The 8,121-nt window shown below is 40.3% G+C and overlaps 1 long non-coding RNA gene across 5 annotated transcripts; it reads left to right on the forward strand.

Moving 5' to 3' along the window:
• Positions 1-316: 316 nt before the first annotated feature.
• On the forward strand, positions 317-5,112 carry LOC119268085. 5 transcript variants are annotated; one of them, XR_005132880.1, is made up of 11 exons: positions 317-696; positions 777-838; positions 1,315-1,365; positions 1,684-1,782; positions 2,013-2,068; positions 2,318-2,495; positions 2,586-2,663; positions 3,274-3,342; positions 3,545-3,612; positions 4,388-4,820; positions 4,934-5,112. It is a non-coding gene; the product is annotated as an uncharacterized LOC119268085 (long non-coding RNA). The 5 variants fall into 5 exon arrangements; XR_005132877.1 differs by having other exon boundaries at positions 3,545-4,820; XR_005132881.1 differs by lacking the exon at positions 2,318-2,495 and having other exon boundaries at positions 1,873-2,068; positions 3,545-4,820.
• The last annotated feature ends 3,009 nt before the right edge of the window (positions 5,113-8,121 follow it).

Raw genomic sequence — 8,121 nt, forward strand, 5'->3', positions numbered from 1 at the left:
CCCCGATCGCGTCCTTCGTTGGCCTTTCGATGCTGGTCAGCGCAGTCTTTTTTTCGCTCCTGGCCGTTGGATCCTCGCTGGGAATTCACTGTGCCATTTTCACCGCATGGTAGATCCTGGACGGGGTATGACATGTGGGCTCGGGCTAGCTCCGATTGGCTGGGTGCCAGTTTTTCGGGTGCGCGGGGCAGCCTCTCCTGCCGCGCCGCGTGCGCGCGCTCGCATCGTGGGGACGTGCGGGCCTGTGGTTGGGCGTGGGCGTGAACCCTAGCCCCCCAGTGCCGAGCCGCCACACCCCCGACCCCTCCCTCCTCCTCACTCCCTCGCCACACTGTCGCACCATCTCCCTCCTCCCTCCTCCCTCATCACCAGCCATCGCAACAGGGGATTTGCGGCCCCTCCATCATCACCAGCCGCAGCACCAGGAGATTTGCCACTGCCAAGATCCAGCACCTTGCAAGGTCCTCGGGTCAGCCTTGTCGCGCATGCCACTCTGTCGACCAGATCTACGCCCTTGACTCCCTCTTCTCTCGCGTCACGCGGTGCCCGCTGCTCCACCATGCCGCGGTTAACTCGTGGATGACGGGGCCATGGACCGGTCCTTAAGGAGAGAAGGAAGATGAGGGAGAGAGAAGGAAGGAGAGGTGGGAGAAGGAGAGAGGAAAGATGAGAGTTTGCCACAAAAATCTTGCTGACGTACTCCTCTCTATTTTCCTATTACTTTCTCCATCACACGTGTTTAACTTTGCTGATATATGGGTTTTATAAACATGAAGTGTACAGATCTGAGGATGAAGAAAACAAGAAGAATTTAGCTGAAGGGGTGAAGAAAATCAAGGTGATTTTCCTCCCTGTTTTGAACCTCTGTTCTTGCATTTAGATGATACAATTTGTGATCATGTGTATGTGCATTTATGAGATATTTGTTGCTAGGTACATAGTTTATGGTTACTGAAATTGGATAATAGAGAGTCACAGCTTCAGTTTTCAATTACAGTAGTTGATGTGTTATGTTTGCTGCAATGTGTCATGTGTGTTTGAGAGAGAGAGGGATGAAAAAGAGGGGACTAGAAGCTTGATCATTGCCAGGATCTGGATTCAGAGAGAGGGGTGAAAAAGAAGGGGCGTGGATTCAGAGAGGGATGAAAAGAGGGGACTGAAAGATCTTGCATTGCGTTTCTTCATCTACCAATATGGTTTTGTGTACCATTTGAACATAACCAAGTAGTATAACCAAAGTGTGCTGGTAATATCCCTGTCTTATTTGCACATATGCCATGTCTATGCGGTCTTTATAACTGATGCAATTTCTAGGTTTATTGCTTCTCATGGGATGTGATTATGGTCATGCTACTTGTTATGAAGGTAAAAACAAATTTATATGTTTCTCCAGTTTAGTTTGCTCTGCATTTGTCTCAGAGAGCGAGTGTTCATAGGTCCAGTGCTTACGCCGTTATTAATTAGTCTGGATTCTGTTCTCGTGTAGAATATTCTGTTTAGTTTGGTCTGCATTTGTCCCATATAGCGAGTGTTCACAGGTCGAGTGCTTATGATAGTTATTAACCAGTCAAGATTCTGTCCTGATGTAGAATATTTAGTTTAGCTGGTCCACATTTGTCCCAGAGAGTGAGAGTTACTAATAAAATACTTACTTGGCTTAAATTAAATTTTATGGATTTGTAGGCTGAGGTGAGCATCATGAACATGAGCAGGCGAGTGGATGATACAAAGAGCTCCTCGAATGGGGAAGTAGCATTGTTGGAGGAACTCGAAGATGAGAAGGTCAATTTTGGCATGTCTAGTTCATGCAACCTTTGCATCTTTACATATCTTCGCCTTACTGCCATTTTATTTTTGCTGCTTTGGGATTAGGTTCCGAAGTCATGCCTTTGCCTTACTGTTGTGCTGATACTAGATGCAACATTGTGGACCTCTGGTTCGAGCATGGCCAGCATGGCCACGGATTGTAGGGGAGGAATGTATTGCCTAATGAGTTGTATGCTTTTCTTCAGATCCTTTGTGCTCCCTATCACATCTGGCTTGGCCACCTACGGATTCTTGGGTCCAGGTGAGCTCTCCTTCCACTCTGCAAGTTTTGCTTGCTCTTTCTAGGCTATTTGTGAAGGCTATCCCCTTTCCTAAGTCTCTTATTTTATTATGGATCATGGAAGTGGGGAGTGTAACTCACATTTTTATAACACCGATACTTTAGGTATATATACTTTGGTTTTCTGAAAGTGGATTGCATTTGCTTCCTGATCACATTGAAACAAGAGTGGAAATAACCATCATCCGCCGACCGTTCTTCCTCCCTCAGGTTCCTGATCTGAAGCGGAGGAACACGAGGTCGCATCTATTAAGTGGCAAAAGGGGTTTGCAACGATTTTCTTCAGTCTGACAATCATATAGTAATTAGACGGTGTAGTACTATGGCGGTGGTATACTGATTTGGTGTAAGAATCACTAACATGAGTTTGCGTGTACAAATCTTACAGGTTAATGATATTAAGAATTAGTAGCGTGTTTTTTTGTTTACTGCTGGATTTGCTAACAAGCTGTCTCTTGGGTTGTTGATTGATATGCAGACTTGCTGTTTTTTGTTTAGTTGAAGGGCCCTCCAGGCTTAAGATCTTTCGAGGATAATTGCGTCATTGAATCTGAAGGTATATGATTGGTTTCTCAACTCATGTATCGATAAGCATTTTTTTCATCCTCAATATATTGTTACTTACCTGACTTGTCGTACATTTGTGAGGTTTCTGAGGAAGTTCACTTCTTGCACGCGGCGTATAACTTGAGTTGCCTACAAATGATTTTGCCAATTCGACGAAAACTTAGAATAACCAAGGGAACTTTCTAAGTTTTGTTGTTCTTGCTCTTCTCAGATTTTAGGTTGGGGGTATTAACATATATGCCACACACTAAGTTTAGATCTTAGTTTGAGATTAAATTGGCATAAATCCTTGTGCCATGTTGAAAAGTAGAATTACAAAAAAGAAAGGAAATATTAAAGAAGGGATATGATTGATTAGGTTCTTGTGGTGTTTCTTTGTACATAATTACATGCTAACTCGCTGGTTTAATTTAGGTGTGTGGAATATAGGAAATACAAGGAGAGACATTTCAGTTGCAATCCATCTTTTACTCTATAGTTGTGCGCCGCCATGGTGTCAATTTTGAACTTGCAAACTGAACTGTAAAATGTTTTAATGCCTTGGCGCATGAAGTTTTCTTTGCCTGCTCTGAGTTACTTCATTTATGTTTACTTACCAGGTTATGCAATCTCCTATGTTACTGCATGTTGATCTTCTATTTTGTTGTAACTCTGTTTTGCTGCTCGAGGTTTGCTTCCTTTCTTTCTAGCTACATGTGTATTCTTTGATTTCTAGCTACATGCATGTTTTCCTTTTGCTCACGGAATAGTTTACTTATATTGAATAGTAGCATCTTTGTTATTACAGACATATTAGGCCCGTGCTTCTTCATGGTGGCCATCTATTTTTTTGTGTGAAGTGTGCCTTATGGCTTAATCTTGTATATTCAGTTCTTCTGCCATTCAACAGTCAATACCAAGCCATTTTTATGGAGCCGATAGTGTTCTGGTGGTCAGTGGTAAATGAAAATCTCTTTCATTATCATTGCTTGCTATGTAGCCATTTTTCTTCTTTTTGCTTTGCATTGATGTGTTTGTTTCTATGGAGTCTCTACTACCTTACAATATCAAGATGAAAACTAAGCATCGGAGTTTCTCGGAGCAGCCCTACACGTGGTTGTTGTGCCTTTTTCCATTGTGCTTTCGAAATGCAACATGACAATAGTCAATGTCATATATCAGGGTTGTAAACCTATTAGAATTGGGACAGAGGAAAGTGTGAAGATCTTCTGATTATTTCAAAGTAAAAGTTGATATTAGTGCCAACTTAGGTGATCTGGTACAAAGGGATATCTCAGCTTTATGAGTTGATAGTATATTTGCATCTAAGAATAAACCTTAGCTTTTGGACAGAATTTATGAGTGAAAGTATTCTGCTGTATACAAGCCTTTTGTGCAGGATTGTCATGGTTGTTGTGGTTGTCAATTTTGTTGACAAAATAGTTCCAATGGATATCTTTTTCGGTGTCGTATGGTAGATATATTTGGTCTGCTCTTTCATGTGCTGTTCGGCTTTATGATTAATATTCCCAGAAATTTGAACAAAATTGAGCTATTAAATATATGTCCCAGGAAATTTAGATTATTACAGTGGGGGCACTCCTTTGTACGGTTTTCAGTACAAGAGATTTAACCTTTTTTGCAGTATCATTCTCCCTGGCAGATTACATGTAGGTTGTTTTAATTACAAGCATGCCTTCAGCTCATGGTTCTTATATTTTTGATTTTCCATAGGATAATTTCCTGGATTAATATCTATACTGGAGATCCAGGAGTCCACCAGAATTCAGTCTCCAAGAAGCCTTTCATCCAGGATGCACCAAAATTCAAATGTTATGTGAAAAGCGTGTGTGCTAGATGTGGCCACTGTCTAGCGTTTTGATCTGTCCACTTAGGTGCTTTTGTCTAGGTGGTAACACAACAAGTTGCTTATCTTGTAGATACTTATCTTATGTACAATCCTATGTTCATTTTGTAAGCATGTTAGAGCAGGAGCTTCTGCCCCTATGTGAGTTATCCTATGGGAATTACCAACTTTGCCTGTACTTTCGAGTGGGCTGAATCCAATGCAAGTTTTTGGAGCAGTTGGGTTCCAGAACAAACGACTAGGTATTCCCAAAGAGGTCAATCCACTGGTGGCTAGCATAATATCTTCATGTTGGGACAAGTAAGATGACAGATCATTTCTAAAAATAATATGTCGCTGTTTTCAAAATTTTATTTTCTCTTCTTTTCTGCTCCTTGCCCCACTAACTATGACCTCAACGTTATTGGGTGCAGCGATCAAAGCAAACAACCATCATTCTACCAGCTCTTGTCATCGCTGAAGAAATTACAGTGGTTACCTGTTACAGAAAGCCTATGACAATTTGCGAGTGTTGTTTGTGCAGTATACTGGTTTTATGGCAGGTGCATGTTTGAATTCAGATGGCAGTGGTTTCCTTGTTTACAGTTATAAAAATAATAAAAATATTGATAATGGTCTTTCCACTATTACAATCTCAGATTGTATTACTTGCTTCCATTAGAAAGGAACTGTGCCTCATGGCTTTACTAGATGATCTTTTTGATACACATTTTCAAAATAGCATGGTTTAACACATGGGTTTTCTACTACGAGTATCGAATATGTCCTTGCAAAATGAAACTATTTTCATCGAAAACATGTCTTTAATGGGTCTCTGCGCCATTTGGCGCAATGGGTCAACTAGTATTTCAAGAAGTCTCAAGCATCTAAGCTTGGGGATGCCCCGGTAGGCATCCCATCTTTTTTTCTTTAACCATTATCGGTTAGTATCTGTTGAGCCTAAGTTTTTGCTTCTTCACATGATGTGTGCTATTCTTGGAATGTCATTTTATTTTCATTTTTTGTGTTGTTTTAATAAATTACTTAGATATGAAAGTTTTTAAATAAAATAGAGTCCTCGAGTAGTTACCAGGGAGGCTAGTTAAGCGGCATTCACATCCCGTCAACGAAGCTCTTTTCTATGTCATTTACTCTTGTGCTTCACTTATATCCTATGAGTAAACTGTTGAATAAATTGAATGTCATGACCTTGAAATCATATCATGCCTAGTGGTAGCTTCACATTGGGTTTAGAAAGTGAAATCTTTTGAGGCTTGACAATCACAATATTGGTCATACTAGCAATTCATGAATAATGAGTATAAGGAAGTGAACTTTCACATATAAATACACTATCATGGAAATCTGTTATGATTGTGAGCCCCCATCAAAATATTATATGCCAAAATTGTTGAAGTTGGACAAGGAAGGCAATGTAATGTTTTATGTTTGTTCATATTCACATAGAAGTTATATTGTCATAGATCCTTCAACATGTGGTGCTTGCCCCCCATATTTGCTAGCCAAAAATTCTGCACCAAGTAGAGATACTACGTGTGCATCCAAAAACCCTTAAACCCAAATCTTATCTTCAAGAGTCCACCATACCTACCTAAGGATTGAGCAAGATCCTTCAAGTAAGTTGTCATCGGTGCAATAAGGCAATAAAAATTGCTTCTAAAAGTGTTAGATCATTTAGTGTAAGAGAAAATTGAGCGTTGTATGAACTTGTGATGGCAAAGTAATAAAAGTGACGGACTGCATAATAAAGGTTGCTATCATAAGGGGCAATATAACATGACGTTCTTTTGCACTAAGGGGTTGAGCATACAAACAAATAAGCACATGGCAACCTTTGCTTCCTCTGCGAAGGGCCTATCTTTTACTTTTATGTATTTATTTTTATGCAAAGAGTCAAAGTTCTTCTCTCTATTCCTTTTTATTTTTCTATTTTGGCAAGCATCATGTGGTGAGGAAAGATCTAGGCACATATATCCAGTTGGATATGGGTAGCATGATTTATTATTGTAGACATCACCCTTGAGGTGAATACATTGGGAGGCGAAATTATAAGCCCCTATCTTTCTATGTGTGAGGTTGAATCGTTTTGCTCATGTGTACAAGGTGAGTGTTAGCAATCATAGAAGACTACATGATGGTTGAGTATGTGGAGCTCTTACTTAATCTTTGTTGAATAAGTTGAATTGCAATTGCTTGGTGCCTGAGAACATAGGTTGTCGAGTTTCAAGAGAATTCATTGTTTGAACCTTAACATATGAATTGGTTGCTACTTTAACATGAGAAATTTTATGAGAAAGATTTGCTATTATGATGCAAGGAAATGTGATTGAATTTTTCATTGATCAAACTTGTGCACTTTGCTAGCATTCACACTTCATAAATTATTTCTTTTATCATTTACCTACTCAAGGACGAGTAGGAATTAAGCTTGGGGATGCTGATACATCTCCAACGTATCTATAATCTATGAAGTATTCATGCCAATATATTATCATTCTTGGATGTTTTACAATCATTTTATAGAAACTTTATATCATTTTTTAGGACTAACCTATTGACCCAGTGCCCAGTGCTAGTTGCTGTTTTTTGCTTCTTTTTTACATCGCAGAAAATCAATATTAAACGGAGTCCAAACACCGCAAAACTTTTTGTGGATTTTTTATGGACCGGAAGACTCCCGATGGGCCAGAGTAGCACGTGGGGGGTGCCCCGAGGGGGGGCACAACCCACCAGGGCGCGCCCAGGTGGGTTGTGCCCACCTCGGTGGCCTCCCGTACCCCTTCATTGCACTATAAATTCTCAAATATTCCAAAACCCCTCGGGGTTAATCTAGATTAGAAGTTCCACCGCCGCAAGGCTCCGTAGCCATCGAAAACCAATCTAGACCCGTTCCGGCACCTTGCCGGAGGGGGGAATCATCTCTGGTGGCCATCTTCATCATCCCGACGGCCACCACGATGAGGAGGGAGTAGTTCACCCTCGGGGCTGAGGGTTTGTACCAGTAGCTATGTGTTTAATCTCTCTCTCTCTCTCTCTCTCTCTCTCTCTCTCTCTCTCTCTCTCGTGATCTATATCATGGGCTTTGTTAATATATTCGGATCATATGATGTTTCTCCCCTCTATACCCTTGTTGTGATGAATTGAATCTTTACCCTTTGAAGTTTTGTCTTGTCGGATTGAATATTCAGATATGAGAACACATGATGTATGTCTTGCGGTATGAATACTTGAGGTGATAATGGGGTATCATATTGATTCACTTGATATGTGTTTTGGCATTCAACTGGCGGATTCCGCGGTGACATTGGGGTAATCTATGCATAGCGGTTGATGAACTTTTTTATTATCTTTTCTCCGATAGAAACTTTGGGGTCTCCTTGTAGTTCTTTGTGTTGTATTGAGTATTATGAATATGAATTTGCTTTGGTGTTATTTTAGTAAGAACTCTAAGATAGATCGAACGGAAAGAATAGCTTTGTTTTATTTTAGTACGAACTCTTGAATAGATTGAACGAAAAGAATAGCTTTGAGGTGGTTTCGTACCCTACAAAAAATTTCTATCTTTTGTTCTCCGCTAATAGGAACTCGAAAGTGATTCTTT

The sequence above is a fragment of the Triticum dicoccoides genome, chromosome 3A (assembly GCF_002162155.2).
Source record: "Triticum dicoccoides isolate Atlit2015 ecotype Zavitan chromosome 3A, WEW_v2.0, whole genome shotgun sequence".
Taxonomy (NCBI): domain Eukaryota; kingdom Viridiplantae; phylum Streptophyta; class Magnoliopsida; order Poales; family Poaceae; genus Triticum; species Triticum dicoccoides.